The sequence below is a fragment of the Eretmochelys imbricata genome, chromosome 6, assembly GCF_965152235.1.
Source record: "Eretmochelys imbricata isolate rEreImb1 chromosome 6, rEreImb1.hap1, whole genome shotgun sequence".
NCBI classification, from domain to species: Eukaryota; Metazoa; Chordata; order Testudines; family Cheloniidae; genus Eretmochelys; species Eretmochelys imbricata.
In genome coordinates, this window is record NC_135577.1 from 13662974 (window position 1) to 13678073 (window position 15100).

A 15100-nucleotide genomic window follows, 5' to 3' on the forward strand; every position below is an offset into this window, starting at 1 on the left:
TAAGGTCAGGTAGGATGGGTATCTGAGGTGGACACACATTGAGTATATATCCCAAACAATTCAGAAATGCCAATTTTGGGAAAAAGCAATCCAAAATATTTCTGTGTCCAGTGTATCCATAAGCATTTTTTTAAAGAAATAATGTATTGAGGTTGAGCTGCTAAAAGCATGTTCTCTACCTGTTGATTTAAACCCATGACTTTCCTCTTTGAATCCCTCTGCTCACTCCTAATTTGATATTCAATCAGATTTAAATTATTGGTCACCTTTTCAAGGAAACTCTGTCTCCTACCTAGACAAGCTTTACCCTTGTAAAGAATTCCATTTCATTGTGGCAGACAAGAGTAAATGTTGACCACAGTCTTTGTCCTGTAGCGTTAGTTGATTTTTTAGATACACTAGGACAAGGCCATTGAGCACCTTGAAGATAAAGACCAAGATTTTGAACTTGAATGCTACTGCATTTCAACCCTTGGAGTGTTCACTTGGTGCATGGGGAATGGGATTTTTTTAATCATGAGGCATTTGTGTTTCATCAAAGAAGAAAATTTTCTACAAAGGAACAGCTGTTGTGAAATCAGGTTGTCTCCAAACGTTACTCCTGGAGGAATTCTTTACTACTCTAGGCATGCATAATTAATGAGCCATGCATATCTTTAATTTTCTGTGTAGAAAAAAAAAAAGCTTCAGCCAAATATGTTGCTGCATTCCACCTTTTGCCCACCAGAGGGCACTGTGTCACAAGAACAGCAGCAGATACCCACAGAAAATAATAATTACCAGCGGGGGGGACAGGGGGGGCACGGGAGAAAACCTTTTGTAGTGATAAGCAAGGTGGGCCATTTCCAGCAGTTATCAAGAAAGGTTTTCTTCCCCCCACCCCCGCTGTCCTGCTGGTAATAGCTCATCTTAAGTGAGTGTGTATGATAACACCCATTTTTTCATGTTTTGTGTGTACATAAATCTCCTCACTGTATTTTCCACTGAATGCATCCAATGAAGTAAGCTGTAGCTCACGAAAGCTTGTGCTCAAATAAATTGGTTAGTCTTTAAGGTGCCACAAGTACTCCTTTTCTTTTTGCGAATACAGACTAACACGGCTGCTACTCTGAAACCTGTCAATATTCCTAGAGATTATTCTCAGATTTCTGACAAGCATAGGGTTGTCTGCAGTGTAGTTGTAGCTGGGTAGATCCCAGGATATTGGAAAGCCAATGTGGGTGAGGTAATATCTTTTCTTAGACCAACTTCTGTTGGTGAGAGTGACAAGCTTTTGAGCCACAAAGAGCTCTTTTTCAGGTCTGGGAACATTACTCCCAATGTCAGAGCAAAATGCAAGATGGAACAGATTATTTAGCATAAGTAGTTAGCACATATTGTAAGGGACCATTCCAAGTAGAATGGGCCATTAGCACCTCTGCAAACATAGGAAAAAAAGAAGGGGTTAGTGGATGACAGATTGTTTTAATAAACCATAAATCTAGTGTCTCTGTTCAATCCATGATGTCCATAATCCATGATTTGGTGTCCAGCAGAGTAATGAATGTAAGCTCCCTGGTTCTTCTTTTGAAAATGCTGTGCAAGTTGCCTTTGAGGATTGGGTCTGATAGGTCAGATATAGAGTGATTACTTTATGAAAAGTGTTCACCCACAGGGGAAAGAGTGTTTTTGTTTTTTATCATTTTCCTGTGTATATTCATTTGAGTTTATAATGCTTATCTGTTTCATCCATATAATCATTATTCGGGCATTTAGTGGACTGGATGAAGTGTGCTACATGTGATAGGCATGTATAAGATCCTGGGATCTTGAAAGGTGTTTTGTGTGGAATGTTGATCATTATAGTAATGGAGATATGTCTGCAAGTTTTGCATCTATAGCTCTGGCAGAGTCTGGTGCTGCTTTGAGTGGGTGTGTCCTGGTCTGTGGGGAGCTTCCTCTTGATGATGAGGGTTACCTGGGGTTTTCAGAACCCACAGCAGGGGCAACTTAACTATTTCACTCCATGCAGTGTCAGGAATCAATCAATAGGAACACAGCAGTTCTGTCTGATCAAGGATTAAATGCAAGTAAGTATGCTCTTATCTAACACTGCAGTTTATTGGATTTAAGCATACAGAGACATAAGCAATAGGTTTAGAACATCCCAGATATTTTTCCTAAGATCTGGAATGGTATTGAGTAATTAACAGCAGGTTTGCAGTGTCCAGTTGCTCACCCACCAGGGAGAAAGGGTGTCAGAAAAAAAGTGTCTCAAGATGGCTTCAGAGGACTGCTCCACAATATATTCTATTAGCTAATCTTTTATAACTAACTTCTACAAAACACATAGGTCATAATGACCCCAACTGGATCATCTCTTTTCTAACTTTCAGTAAACTTTTCATATTAGAGGTGCCTAGATTCAAAGTTTTCCAACCACCAAGGTTTTCAGTCTCAGTTGTTTACTTGTCTGTCCCCTCCTCCCATTCTGATTAGCAAAAACTATCTGCTAGATATGACCTCGCTTCTAAAAGCCTGTCTCCAAATTAACCCTTAACTATGTGGTGTTCTATTTCATTAATTCCTATTGGCAGAATGCACATAATATGGTTGCAATTAGTTTGATCACATAATGGGGTATACACATCCCTCAAAGCAGGGCAACAATGAGTTTGAAGAGATTGTTCGAAGACCAGAAGAGATGACTCTTGAAATATTTCTTTCATGATGGGGTACCCATTGAGTATGGGTTGTAGTTGTTTACACCCATTGGTGGTTACACTAGCTTAAGTGTGGGGTGGTAGGTGACAAATAGAGGTATGCAGTCAGAAGGGGGTTTATTTCTGTATTGAAGCAGGTTCTCCTGGGGTATTTGGGTGGCCTGTTGCATGATGCAATCTACTTCTCTGATGGAGTGTCCTTGTTTGGTGAAGGTGGTTTTAAGTGAACATAAGAACGGCCATACTGGGTCAGACCAAAGTCCATCTAGCTCAGTATTCTGTCTTCTGACAGAGGCCAATGCCAGGTGCTTCAGAAGGAATGAATCAAAAAGGTAATCATCAAGTGATCCATCCCCTGTCACCCATTCCCAACTTCTGGCAAAGAGAGGCTAGGGACACCATCCCTGCCCATCCTGGCTAATAGTCATTGATGGACCTATCTTCCATCAATTTACCTAGGTCTTTTTTGACCACTGTTATAGTTTTATAGGTGTGGTGATCCATGGGTTTCTTGTATATGGTTGTCTGTAGGGTTCCATTGTTGAAGCTGATTGTGGTGTCCAGAAGTTGATGTTAGTGTGGGAAAGCTCCAGAGAGAGTTTAATGGATGGGTGGTGGTTGTTGAAGTTGTGGTGGAAGTCTGAGTGAGTTTAAGCTGTCTTCGCATAGATGAAAATTTCTCAGGTATATCACTGGTTTCATGATGCACTTCTCCAGAAATTCTTCTTCAGGATGACCCATGAAGAGGTTAGCATATTGGGGAGCCATCCTAGTACCCCTGGCTGTTCTCATGCTTTGGACAAAATTTTTATTGTTGAAGGTAAATCTATGACAGGCGAGGATGAAAGGGATGAGTTTGGCTATGTGTTTGGGATGGATAATTGATGGTTGTCCACTCTCTTTTAAATATTTAGGGCAGGCAGCTGTCCTGTCATTGTGAGGGATATTGGTGTATAGGAAAGTGACATCCATGGTGGCAAGGATGGTATTCTGAGGAAGGTTGTTAATACTGTGGAGTAGAGTAGGGCTCAAATGTACTTGAGCCATCCAGCTACTGTGAGAGTGGACTGTCTATAAAGACTCTTGCCTAGGCTCACAGCACATGCACATTTCAATCTCTTTGGCTCATGAGTGTTTGCACGCAGTGTTCTAGAAAGCCAAAGGTTTCCTTTAATAGATGTTTTCAGTATTGCTTCCTCAAACGGGCAGTGAGTGCCACACACTGGCTGAAATAAATGCTGAGTGACTGAGATCAAGTAGGGGATGTTGAGCTCTGTGGTGCACAATCCCCTCCATTATAAGACGGCTGATTTTGCAAAATGCTGTGTTTTTGACGAGCTGTGTCTGGGGAACTCCTTGCTCAAATGACCCCAAAATTTGGGTCACTAACTCTATCCTGTTCCCCCAGGAGACAACAAATTTCAAGACAGTCCAAGTAAGCATACAGATCTTACAGCACTTAGAAGAATTAACATTTAAGTAGAAAGGGCTTCTCATCCTAAACTAAAGCAGAGTTGGTGCTTCATTACAGAATCATAGGACTGGAAGGGACCTTGAGAGGTCATCAAGTCCAGTCCCCTGCCCTCATGGCAGGACCAAGCACCATCTAGACCACCCCAGACAGGTGTTTGTCTAACCTGCTCTTAAAAAATCTCCAATGATGGAGATTGCACAACCTCCCTAGACAATTTATTCCAGTGCTTAACCACACTGACAGTTCGGACATTAGGAAAAATTTCCTATCTAAACTTCCCTTGCTGCAATTTAAGCCAATTGCTTCTTGTCCAATCATCAGAGGATAGGAAAATAATTTTTCTTCCTCCTCCTTAAAACAACCTTTTAGGTACTTGAAAACTGTTATCATGTCCCTTCTCAGTCTTCTCTTTTCCAGACTAAACAAACCCAATTTTTTCAATCTTCCCTCATAGGTCATGCTTTCTAGATCTTTAATCATTTTTGTTGCTCTTCTCTGAACTTTTTCCAGTTTGTCCACATCTTTACTGAAATGTGGCACCCAGAACTGGACACAATACTCCAGCTGAGGCATAATCAATGTGGACTGGAGCAGAAGAATTACTTTGCATGTCTTGCTTACAACACTCCTGCTAATACATCCCAGAATGATGTTTGGTTTTTTTTTGCAACAGTCTTACACTGTTAACTCATATTTAGCTTGTGGTCCACTCTGACCTTTAGATCCCTTTTTTGCAGTAATCCTTCCCAGGCAGTCATTTTCCATTTTGTACATGTCCAACTGATTGTTCCTTCCTAAGTGGAATATTTTGCATTTGTTCTTATTGAATTTCATCCTAGTTATCTCATACCATTTCTCCAGTTTGTCCAGATCATTTTGAATTATAATCCTATCCTCCAAAGCACTTGCAACTCCTCCCACCTTGGTATCGTCTGCAGATTTTATAAGTGTACTCTCTATGCCATTATCTAAATCATTGATGACTATATTGAACAGAACTAGACCCAGAACTGATCCTTGCAGAAGCCCACTTGTTATGCCCTTCCAGCATGACTGTGAGCCATTGATAACTAGTCTGGGAATAGTTATCCAATCAGTTATGCACCAACCTTATAATAGCTCCATCATGGTTGTATTTCCCTAGTTTTTTAATGAGAAGGTCATTTGAGACTATGTCAGATGCCTTACTAAAGTCTCGATATACCATATCTACCGCTTCCCCCCATCCACACAGCCATCACCCTGTCAAAGAAAACTATCGGGTCAGTTTGATATGATTTGTTCTTGACAAATCCATGCTGACTATTACATATCACCTTATTATCTTCTAGATGTTTGCAAATTGATTCCTTCATTATTTGTTCCATTATCTTTCCGGGTCCAGAAGTTAAGCTGACTGGTCTGTAATTCCCTGGGTTGTCCTTATTTTCCCTTTTATAGATAGGCACTATATGTGCCCTTTTCCAGTCTTCTGGAATATCACCCGTCTTCCATGACTTTTCAAAGATAATAGCTAATGGCTCAGATATCTCCTCAGTCAGCTCCTTGTGTATTCTAGGATGCACTTCATTGGGCTCTAGTGACTTGAAGACATCTCACTTGTCTAAGTAATTTTCAACTTGCTCTTTCCCTGTTTTGAACCTACCCCATTTTCACTGGTGTTCACTATGTTAGGCGTCCAATTGCCACCAACCTTCTTGGTGAAAACCGAAACAAAGAAGTCATTAAGCACGTCTGCCATTTCCACATTTTCTGTTATTGATTTTTTGTCTTCATTGAGTAATGGGCCTACTCTGTCCTTGGTCTTCCTCTTGCTTCTAATGTATTTGTAGAATGTTTTCTTGTTACCTTTTATGTCTCTAGCTTGTTTGATTTCCTTTTGTGCCTTGGCCTTTCTAATTTTGCCCCTACATACTTGTGTTGTTTGTTTGTATTCATCCTTTGTAATTTGACCTAGTTTCTACTTTTTGTAGGACTCTTTTTTTTATTTTTAGATCATGGAAGATCTCCTGGTTAAGCCAGGGTGGTCTCTTGCCACTCTTCCTATCTTCCCTGTGCAGTGGAATAGTTTGCTCTTGTGACCTTAATAATGTCTCTATAACACATAATAAATGGGTTAATTGTTTATCAGGTCCAAATACCCTAACACTGCACTGGAGACATTACTGTACCAGGACTTGCCTGGAGGTGTCTTAGCATTAGCTCCCCATGTTGCAGTGTGGGTAAATTTGCTTTGTAAGTAATGACAGTACTCACAGCTCCCCAAAAGGACAGAGAAAGTAGCGTGAGTGAAGGGACTGATTTGGTCGCTGGGAGGTAAGCAAAGCCACAGTGCTGTTAGCTACACCTGTAAAAGACATGTCCCAGCAAAGAGATGGAGGAAGATACGAAGAAAATCAAAAATAAGTCTTCCCAGAAGGCGTAATCTGCACTGACTGCTGAAAGGGAAATAAAGGGTCAAATCCTCCGGATGAGCCATTGATGCCCAGCACAGCTCAGGGTGAGGGGTGAAGGCTACCATCACAGCCACCTGATCCTCAGACTGCCAGGCACCAGTCTGATCCTGAGCAGCAGCTTAGAGCAGCCAAGGGGTCATTTCAGCTTCTGGGATCACCACAGAGACAGGGTCCTGAGTCTATGCCCCCTCCTCCAGTAGCTGTGAGCTGGGATGTCATAGAGCTGGTTATACTGGAAGATTTTCTAGGAAATTCTCAGTTGGCCACTTAAGCCATTTTAAAGTGGACTCTGCACTGTGTTGAGGATAAGGACTGGGATCAAAAAATGCAAACCAACCTAGTGGAGTTCAAAGTGGGCCAGAACTATGTTTTATTTGCATGGAAGTAATCCCATTGGCTTCATTTTTGTTATACCAATATAAGTAAGAGAAGAATTGAACCCAGGATGTATAAGTCATCTGCTACTTACTGGGTACTGCTTTTCTTTAAATTACAAACATCAGGCTGTCTATGGAATGAGTAAACTCTATATAAAGTCACCATTTTCTACTCTGAAATTTTGGTTTGTTTTAACTTCCTTCTGCAGAAAGAAGTAAAGCATTTCAAGATGTTCTGTCCAGATTAAACCTGGAGAAGCACAGAAGCATCAAGATCAGGCTGAGGGATGTCCTGGAGATCTGCCCAGAAAGCATCAAGAACAAGAATCCAGAGGCATTAGGTGATTTACCTTGGCATTTCCTGAGGAAGGTCATGGCTCTGAATGGGACAGCCAGAAATACAAGCGTTGGGCACAAGGCTCCTGCAGAAGAAATGGATGATTCTGAGGAGAAACTGCATACTGATGGCAATTTCTGTTTTAGTGACACTGAGATGAAAGTTTCTCTGCAATCTCTTGATGTTCTTTGTGCTGTTCTGCTTTGCTCAGTTTCCTACAGCACGAGATCCTGTCCAAAATTTCCATGTGCCAGTTGCCCTCCCTCTGCTGCTACCCGCTCTCAACACCCCCAAGGGCACCCTATTACTGTGGGCCATGAGGGACATTGTGAGGAAGTGGAGGCCGCACTCCCTGGCAGAGAGCAGAGGGTTCAGAGAGGAGAGCCTGGTGCTCACAGAAATGCCAACGATTTCTTTTCTGCGGATGGGGAGCTGCAGCTTCTCCAAGTCCCAACTCCTCAATGAGGTTCTCAGCCCCTCCCAGCAGCACCATGATTTCTTTATCTATCGGGACATGGAGTCTGGGAACTTCCTTCAGAAAATCGCAGATGGCTGGTTGAGATTTCCTGATATTTCCCTGGGGGGATGGAAAATTCTGATCTTTTACCAGAACCCATTGCAGTTACAAATCTGTGTGGAGACATTGAGTCCCACTGGCTACAGTTTAGCTTTTTAACAGCGGTCTCCTCCGCAGTGTTCATAGTTACCAAGAGCATCGGTGAGAGAGAATATGAGCTGTTATCATCTCGGAAAGAATCCAGCTCTAAATATTACTTCATCCTCAACTGCAAGAATAAGAAACCCAAAGAAACTCTGGGATTTCTTAATAAGCTGTCCTCAGTGTTGAAACTGAGCAAATCACAGGTACTGGTGAAAGATAGTACCATGAATAATGCAGGGTTTGTGAAAAAGGTGAAGTCCACCATAGGAACCATAGTGAATTCATCTCCGAAGACAGTGAGTTTGGAAGCCATGGCTGTGACGGCACGTGACCTAGGAATCCAGGTGGATGAGGAGTGTCAGGCATGTCAGTGTATGAGGAAATATACTGAAGAAATCACTGCAGAAATAAGAGATGGGGCAAAATACAAAAGGGAAATGCTGAGCCTGCAAGGAGACCCATGGAAAAACTTGGCTAAATTGGAAAGAGATGTGCCAAATGAAAAGGCAAGGGGACGTGGCCACTGAAGACTATTAATCTGCGCTGAAACAGAAATGGTTCGAGATACGCGGACAGCAGAATCAGTGTGACCGTACTAAGGGTTTGACAAAGTTTATCAATGGAATAGTACAGTTGAAGCCAGTGGAGAAACCTTACTTTCTGAAATGGATGAAATTCAGCCTGGATAATATTGCTAGGGGGAATCTTTCTGAAATGCGGGCAGAGTATAAAGAGAAATGTGAAACTCCAGGAGTGGACCGAAAACAGCTGGAGGAATTAGATAAATTAATATCTGATAGTTTCTTGGGGGTGGAGCATTTCATGCATGAGATGGGGCAGTTCTATGATGCTGAATGCTCAATGGTTAAAGAAGGGAAAATGGAAGAAAGCCAAAGACAATTCTCCCATCTCCCATGCTCAGCAGCTGACCTGATGCTGGAAGGGTTTCCTGTGGAGCTGCTCGATGGAGATAACTCCAACATCCCCATGAACTGGGTAGTAGATGTTCTAACTCATCTCCATATCATACTAGGGGGTAGATCCAGAATGGTGGTTATAACAGTGCGGGGAGTGCAGAGCACTGGGAAATCCACCCTTCTCAACACCATGTTCGGCCTGCAGTTTGCAGTGAGTAGCGATCAATGTACGCGAGGAGCGTTCATGACACTCATTAAAGTTACAGATTGGCTGTGATTTCATCCTGGTGATAGACACTGAAGGTCTGAAGGCCCCTGAACTAATAACACTGGAAGACAGTTATCAACATGACAATGAGCTGGCCACCCTGGTGATTGGACTGAGTGACATCACCATCGTTAACATGGCCATGGAGAATGCCACATAAATGAAGGACGTTCTGCAAATTGTGGTCCATGCATTTCTCAGAATGGAGGAAATAGGAAAACACCCAAACTGCCAGTTTGTGCACCAGAATGTCAGTGATGTGTCTGCTCATGATCAAAACATGAGGGACAGGAAACAGCTCCTGGAGCAGCTGAATGAAATGACCAAAGCTGCAGCAAGGATGGAAAAGCAAAGCAGGGAAATGGCATTTTCTGATATTATGGAGTATGACCCAGAAAAACACAATTGGTACATGCCTGGCTTGTGGCATGGAGTCCCTCCCATGGCTCCCGTAAACACTGGATACAGTGAGAGTGTGTGTGAGCTAAAGAAATACCTGTTTGAATTCATAGAGAACCGTTCACGGAAAAGAGCTGGAAAGGATATTCCTGATTTTATTGTATGGTTGAAGAGCCTGTAGAAGTCAGTGAAACATGAGAACTTCATCTTTAGCTTTAGAAATAGCCTTGTAGCTGAATGAAGCCTATCACCAGCTGTCTATGAAGTATTCTGAATGGGAATGGGGTTTCCGCAAGGAGATGTATCTCTGGATATCTGAAAAAGAAACTTTTATCCAGAATCAGCTGCCACAGACACTAGAGGGTGATCTCTTTCACAGCTTAAAAATGGAAGCAGAAGGGAAGCTACAGCAGGGAGAACAGAAGCTCTTGAATAACTTAAAACAGTATTTTAAAAGTGAAGCTCCAAATTTGAACCTGATAGAAAAGTACAGAGAAGATTTCAAAAGGAGCGCAAATAGCCTCAAAAGAGAACTTGAAAATTATTCAACCAGTAACTGTGAGGAAGCAATTTGAATACGAAGAGGACAGCACAAGATAGACAATATCCAGTCTGAGTACAAGCAGAAAATTGAAGGGGAAGTTGCCAGACTCTTGGCTGAATACCAAAACAGAGAAGACAAATTAGACCATGAGAAACTGAAAAAAGTATTTGAAACGATGTGGCGAGAAACCTTGTCAGAGTTAACGCTCTGTACTTTACAGAAACGTCAAGTTGTTCAAGATATGGATCTCCAGCTGAGAAAGGATCTGAAGCACAGAGGGGGTGCTGTCAGACAGATACTACAACATGCAAAAAGCCTGCTGGATTATAGAATGAAGTCTTTCACAATGAAGAAGGAGTACTCAAACCTAAAATGGACCAGAGCAGTTGTAGAATACTTCTCACAGGAATGTTACTGTAAAACTGAAGAGCTTGCTCTATCTTTAATGACTGAATGCAAGAAATACATTGAAGAAAAAGTTAAATCCAAAACAGACTATGATGAAACCTATTGTGGAGAACTGCTGCATATGGTTAATGAGAGGTTAAAAGAGGAGGAGATTGAGAAACTTCACACTTCTCCTTTGTTTGAAGTTGACCTGAAGCGTCACGTTTTGGGGGAAGCGGCTTGGGCATTTCAGAAGATGCATGAAGATTTTATCAAAGAAAACGATCCTCAGCAACGTCTGGAGAAGCGGAAACCTCATTATTTCTCCATATTTACTGATCTCTATTTGGAAAAGAATGAAAGCCAAATGAGGGCGAGGAATTTCTGTCATCAGTGTCTCAAACCTGCCCTGGTGGGTTATGTCAACAAAAGGCTTGGACTAGAAATAGTTGACAATCTTCTCAGCAGTGAACAGGCCCTTGAATACGCCAGCCAAAGCTTCTTTCAGTTCTTTTTGCTAAAGAAGCTGCTGGAAGAGATGAACTTTGACAACTATGTGAAATAGATAAGTAACTATGAAGAGTTTGTCAAATCCTGGATACAGAGATGTCTGATAGACCACTATGGAGGGAAGGCAAGTTTGAGAGATTTGGAGAAAGGGATTCTATCCAGAATAATAAATAAAATCAAGGGAGTTTTGAAAAACTCCATAAATAAAAACAATAACACAGTTTCTGCCTTTTTAGACAGCTTTTGCAAAGAGCTGCAGCAGGACCTGGTCATTTCCAGCAATAGCTTAGTTGGAGTACAGTTTAAAAACACAGCAAAAATTGAGCAGCTTTCTGATAACATTGAAATCTTCCTTCTGGAGCTGGAACAACAAATCTTAACCCAGTTTAATCATTTGGAACTTGAGACCAAACTCTCCAGCCTGCCAGTGAAACCCCAGGATGAGATCTTCAAGCGAGTGTTTGGCTGTGGGAAGCAGTGTCCATTCTTTGAAGCCCCCTGTGAAGCAGGAGGCACTGACCATAAAGAACATTTTGTATCAGTCCATCGACCCAAAGGGTTAGGGAACTTCAGGGATTGTGATTCACAAAAGCTTGAGCATTCCATATGCTCCTCTGATGTGGTTTCCAATCGTGAATTCCGAACTGCAGCCGCAGATGGGAAATTTCATCCCTTCAAAGATTACCGCCCTTACTACCCAGACTGGCACATTCAGCCTGGTCCCAGGATTGATGCTTCTGATTACTGGAAATTTGTTTTCAAATCATTCAGTGACCAGTTAGCTAGAACGTATGGTGCTAAAGCAGCAGAACTTCCAGGAAACTGGAAAAATCTAACTAAGGAGCAGGTGCTGAAGAGCCTAAAGGAAGTGTTTTACATGAAATAATAGACAGGCCAAGAGTCTCTTTAAATAGGATACACTTCAACAAAACAAAACCCTTAATTTTAAAAAACGGAATATGAACAAATCTGACAGCCTGTACCATTTTTTAAAATTGAAAACTAAAAAAAAATCAATTGCAGGTCACTTCTTCCAGTTAGTGCAAGGCTGCTGCACAGGAACAGCCATACCAAAGCAAACTGATAGTCCATGTATCCCTGTGTCCTTGCTGAACCAGAATAACAGCCCATCTAGCCTGGTAACCCCACCTCTCTGCAGTACTGGATCAGACCAATCACCCATATAGCCTAGTATCCCACATCCTTGCTGTATTGGATCAGACCTAAAGGCCATCTAGCTCTGTATCTCATCTCCCTGCTGTACTGGATCAAACCAGTGATCCATCCTGTCTCTGACAGTGGCTATTACAAGATGTCTCAGTGGGAGGTGCAAGAAACCATCTAATGGAAATTGTATAGAAACATGTTTAGAGGAGAAGCTTCTTCCTAACATAACTATGTAAACAGGGTCCGAATGAGTTCTCCCATGACAGCTAGCTGTTAGCGGGAGAGACTTTAGGAGGAAATTGTATTTACATGAACTCACCTACTCTGCCTAGATATCGAGCAGATATAGAGGTGTTGCTCACAGTGCTCAATATTGACTTGTGTTGGGTTACAGATCACTTTAGTACTGAATGAAGGGGTAGTGAAATGTTGTTGTCAGTGTTGTTGCATTTATTATATAAGTAAAGGGGAGCAGAACTGTGCTTAACCTGTCTCAAATGAGGGGTCACCCTCAGCTGAAAGGACTCATTAAGCCAGGTGCTGGAATGCCTGACTCCTGTGAACGTAAGAGGGGTGAGGAGAGGTATCTCTGCCAGGAGGAGTGAACTCTTCCTAAGGGTCCCTGATCGGGTTTAACCTGTTCCTCCCCACTGTTCAGAAGATAGGGCCTTTTGTTATTTTAAGTGCTCAAAAGAGCTGACAATTACTTGTGGCAGGACAGCATTTCTGCCCAGCCTAATAGCTGAAAATCACTAAGGACTTGGCTACACTTGTGAGTTAGAGTGCATTAAAGCAGCCCCGGGCACCTTAACTCGCGAGCCATCCACACTGGCAAGGCACGTAGAGCGCCTGGACTCTGCAGCAGGAGTGCCCCTGCTAATCCACCTCCACCAGAAGCATAACGCTTGGTGCGTCTCGGCTGAAACGCCCCGGCTTCAGTGTGAACGAGGTGTTGCATTACTGTGCTCTGATCGGCCTCCGGAAACGTCCTCTAATCCACTTAAGTCAAGTGGCCACTCTTGTCATTGTTTGGAATTGGCTGTAGGAATGCGGATATGTCCTTTCAAAGCTCTGTTTCTGAAAGCTGGCAGGCTTATCTGCTCCGGGACAAAGCAAACCATTACTGTGGAATGCTGATTGAGAGGCAGGAGGAGGGGAGTCTGCTGCTGTCTGAACTTACAAGACAGCATGCTGACATGCTCTCAGCCCCCCCAAAACCCACTCTCTCTCCCCCCACATACACACAACACACTCCCTGTCACACTCCACCCAACCCCACCCCATTTGAAAAACACGTTGCAGCCACTTGCATGCTGGGATAGCTACCACAATGCACTGCTCTCTGTGGCCGTTGCAAGAGCTGCCGTTGTGCTGGCATTGTGAACACACAGCAGAGCTTTCCCTGCCGCGCTCTCTGAGGGGCACTGCAACTCCTGGCGCTGTACATCTGACAGTGTAGGCATAGCCCAAGTTACATCAGTCAAACTTTCTTTATTCAACACAAGGGCAGATTCAGGACCTGAGTATTACATAGTAGGAAGTAATTACTTTAGAATAGGCTGTAAACACAGATAAATGATTGGCATGTATGTTGAGTGTTTAAACTGAGTCTCTCCCCCCCAAATAAGAATCCGTTGAGGACAATTAAACTGCTATATTTAGAGCATGACTGTCATTTACTCTCCCTATTGTGCATTAAGAAATTAGTATTCTTGTTTTAATGTAATCACGCATAAGAAGCAACGGAAAACCATTTACAGTTAAACAAAATAAACTTGGGAACAGACTTTGTTGTGGTGGCTTATTTATTTTGAAATGTTGCCTTGAAACTTTTTGTTTTATTTAGCCCTGAGAGGAAGGATGGTGGGTGAGGTCGGCAAACATTTCAGGAGATGTGATGCTTCCAAAGTACAAACCCAAGATCCCAAGCGATACAGGACCCCTTAACATTTAAATGAGCCCTTCTGAGAGGCCTGATGCTGATAAGAATGACTGACCTCATGAAAAATGGGCTTTGTTTTCTCACTTAAACAGTGAGAAAATTTCATGGAGCCCTGAGCTCTCACTGCGGGGGCGGGGGGTGGAGACCCAATGTGGCACAAGTTAGTAACCGCTGTGGTGGGATAGGCAGGGCCAGATCTGGAGTCAACGGAGCAACCCCCCCAGTGAAGCAGTTAAACCCCAACCCAAAGACTGTTTCCACAGTTACAGGGGAAATAGATAACTATACACACACACACACAAACAGACTGAAATATGTAGGGTTAGAAATCCCCAGTAACAACACTGATGGCCCAAACTCTCTGCAGTGACCCCAACTCATGACACTCCCTCTCTGTGTCCCTTATCGACAGTGGGGCTGTGAGTGTAGCTGGATTGGGCAGTGGCTCCGTCTACTGTCCTACGGGGGAATCTCTTCTCTTCATTGCCACATGCCACGCAGTTGCTGTACTCTATCTGTCAGCCCAGCTGCTCAGTGGATTTGCCCATGTCACCCGGTTTCAATTGCTCCTTTCCACATAGAATCATAGGACTGGAAGGGACCTTGAGAGATCATCAAATCCAGGGGTTCTCAACCTTTTTCCTGCTGACGCCCTTATAAAAACATCCTATAAAAACAACAGGGCCAGGCAGGGGGGAAGCGTGGGTTCCAGGCCAGGGGGACACACTTGGGCATAGGCATAGTTTTACTCTTTTTTTTTTTGGTGGGGGGGGTAAGGAAGGCCTGGCATGGCTTATCCCAGCTCCACACATCAGGGTCCAGGGAGGATGTGCCATCTCCACCCCCTGACTCACTCAGGAGGGCACCCAGCTTGTCTGGGCTCTAGGGGGATGCAACCAAAAATATAACTGAAAGGGGGGACTCAGTTCAAAAAGTTTGAAAACCGCTCAGGTGCGGGC

The 15100-nt window shown here is 43.0% G+C and overlaps 1 pseudogene; it reads left to right on the forward strand.

The window, feature by feature from the left end:
- The first annotated feature begins 6657 nt into the window (after positions 1 to 6657).
- Positions 6658 to 11918, forward strand: LOC144266445 (up-regulator of cell proliferation pseudogene; annotated as a pseudogene).
- The last annotated feature ends 3182 nt before the right edge of the window (positions 11919 to 15100 follow it).